This window comes from Colobus angolensis, unplaced genomic scaffold (genome assembly GCF_000951035.1).
Source record: "Colobus angolensis palliatus isolate OR3802 unplaced genomic scaffold, Cang.pa_1.0 Scaffold30, whole genome shotgun sequence".
In the NCBI taxonomy this organism is placed as follows: Eukaryota; Metazoa; Chordata; class Mammalia; order Primates; family Cercopithecidae; genus Colobus; species Colobus angolensis.
The window spans coordinates 9939695-9942569 of record NW_012116266.1 but is presented as its reverse complement, the minus strand read 5'-3'; the positions used below and the strand labels follow the sequence as shown (position 1 = coordinate 9942569).

Here is a 2875-nt window from a genome sequence, read left to right as displayed (position 1 = left end):
GCCGCGCTTCGTGCCGCCGCGCGCGCAGGGAAGGCCGCTTCTCCTTCAGAGCTGGCACGGCCGCGAGTCCGGAACAATAGCCCGGGTGTCCCGAATGGCAGGAGCACGGCCACTGCCCGCCGGGCTGTGGGTGGCACAGGAATGGGGGTTGCGTGGTGGGTGCAGAGTAGGGTGCATCCCTGGATGGCATCCCTGGAGCGCTCGCCGCTCCGGCGACATCGCGAGCGGCGCAAACCGGGCCGCCTGGAGCCCGTGACGCGGTGGCGGCGAGGGCGGTGGGGCTGCCTGTCCTCGGGCTACAGGACTGTGGCTCCTGGGGACCCCAAGCTGTTCGAGCCCAGGGCTGCTGGCGCCTGCAGAGCTGTGCCGTGAGGACCCAGCCTCCCCGCCCTGGGGGAGGCCGCACAGGAGCGTCCCCAGCAGGTCCCGCGAAGGCGTAACAGAGCCACAAACTTTTGCCGACTCCCGCGGCCGCGGCCGCGGCCGCGGCAGCCCGACTCCGGCCGCGGTGCTCATTTAAGGTGGCGCGGGCACTAGCCGAGCAGGCTGGCCTCTGGCCGCGCTTTTGTCCCTGCGATTCTGCTTGGGCGCAGTGCCTCCTTAAGGAAAAGCACGTGGGCAAGGGCCGCTGCCCCCGCGAGATGCCAGGGGCGTCGGCGGACATTAGCCGCTAGGACCTTAGGCGAGAAAATGTGGATGCATCCCCGCCGGCCCTGAGACCAGAGAATCCCCCTCAACTGGTTGCGCCTCCTGTCCCTCCCGCACATGTTGACTCTCCCTCCTAATCCCCAAGACCCCGAGGGCTCTCCCTCAGCTCCCGCAGCAAGAGCCACCGATCCCCCTTAAGAAGCGTTGACTGTACGGCGGCGCCAGAGGGCCAAACTAAGTTCGGTTTCGGGAAACGCTCTCGGGAGCAGTTCTGTAAATCCCGGCTGGGTGCACAGACTGCGGAAAGCTGAGTCCGCCGATTGTGCCCGGGACAAGACCGCCTTCCACTAGCCGCATCTCCTTGGTAGGCGGCATGCGCGCGGGCTTAGAGGCTTGAGAGCCTCTGGAAGAGAGAGGGTCCCAGGAAGGAAACCTGCCCCCGGCCTAAGTGTCGGCGCCCAGATCACCACGAACCCGGCACCCAGACGCCGCCCACCAAGTTCCAAAGAAGTCCGAGGCGATCCGGGAGTCGGTCGGATCCCGGCCGAGAAAAGAAACAAGCAGGATAGCAAATCTTAGGAGAGCCACCCTGGGAGTTTTAGGCAGCGTTTGCCTTTCTCTGGTTTTCTTCACCAAGCCCCATCCTCCCCCTGCATCCCACCCCCAGTCAAACGGGTGGGAGAAAATGCACAGTTCGAAGTCGGTGAGAGCAAAGTGGGTCTAGTAAATCAACCCGTGGTGGTAGCTAAAAGGTTTGGGGCTGCAAAGAAACAAGCTGTAAGTTTGAGCAACAAACTTTTTCTTCAATCTGTAATATGTCGAAATGGGAAGGGGGTGTTGCAAAAGCCAACTACCACTGTCAAACTTAGCCCGTTTACAACATGGGGAAAGGCGTATTTCTTACTAATATCTCAACAACGGTAACAATGCTGTATCCTTCCTTACCTTGATGTTGAACTGCGAATCCTCCTCCGGATCAATGTCCAGGAACTTAGAAGAATTGGTGATATTAGGAGTTCAGTACTTCTGGAAAAAAATGCAAATGGTTTAGCCAGGATCTTTCCTGTCTGATTCGTCACTATTATTATATCTGATGATGCGAATGGTTGGAGCGATTCAATCCTAAGTCATTAATGAGCTATTTTATAAACACCACTGTCTGAAGATCTTCATTTACATTTTGCTAAGGATCACTTCGCTAACCTCACAGGCTTGTGTCAACAGCATGATTTGCAGGACTTCAGTTACACTCTTATAAACAACACGGCTGTATTGTTAATCGGTTAATATTTTATAAAGTGTAAATATTTTATTATGTTTTGAAGGGAACTATTGATTCTAAATTATTAAACCCCTGAGAAGGACTATTTAAATGAAATATACATTTAAGTACAATTAAATGTACATTGTGGCTAGTTTGTTTTCAGATTCTGCACCCTTTTATATTCATTGCTTTTCTCTTTATTGGAGTTTCCTCTTGTCCATTTCTGATACTGAAAAAAATCTATCATGTTAGGAAAAAACCTAAATTATTTAAAGTTGCATTAAACTTAGAGGAAAATGTCAAATACGATTAATTATGACCAGAAATGTATTTTGAATGTTTGTAGAGTTGTATTTCATATCACATTTTACAGATTTCTTTCGATTTAAAGGAGAGTTCTAGAAAGTTTTGTGATGTATGTCCGGTGTGGGTTTTTTTCCTCTCGAGTTTTGTCTCTAATAAAGGCCCTTTCTGTTTCAAATTACATACGCTTTTTACTGCACAATTTTTGTGTTGACTTTATTTCAACTGAAGCGATTATTTCCAGCAGATTTAATTTCGACAATAGGATATATTTTAAATAATATTTTTACCTTCGCTAGAATTTTCTACTGTTTAAAACAGTAAATAAATAAATTTGATGATGATTCAAGAATATTTGTTTGGTTTCGTTTTGTATCCCTCAAAAGGTTTATTTCCAAACATTTTTAAAACAAAATAACCAGAAAAGAGTTGTTTTATTTACGTTTGATTTTTTAAAATACTTCTATCTAAAACCGATTTTGTGCATTAGGAGATAGTTTGCTTCCGTGCTCAAAACATGAAGTTCACATCTGGGGGACATTTTTATCCCTCAGTTTCCTTCTAACTGACTTTTTTGTCGGGAATCTGCTCATATTTTTCCCATTTTCTTCCCCCCCCCCCCGAAGTTTTTCTTATGTCATTTAGTAAAAAGCCGCCAAT

The 2875-nt window shown here is 48.8% G+C and overlaps 1 protein-coding gene across 2 annotated transcripts in view; it reads right to left on the bottom strand.

The window, feature by feature from the left end:
* Positions 1–2875, bottom strand: part of SATB2 (SATB homeobox 2) — a 203782-nt gene that overhangs the window by 191030 nt on the left and 9877 nt on the right. For both annotated transcript variants that reach the window (XM_011949970.1, XM_011949971.1), the window contains exon 2: positions 1594–1674. The gene's annotated coding sequence lies outside the window, so the exon portion shown is untranslated. The remainder of the gene's footprint in view (positions 1–1593; positions 1675–2875) is intronic.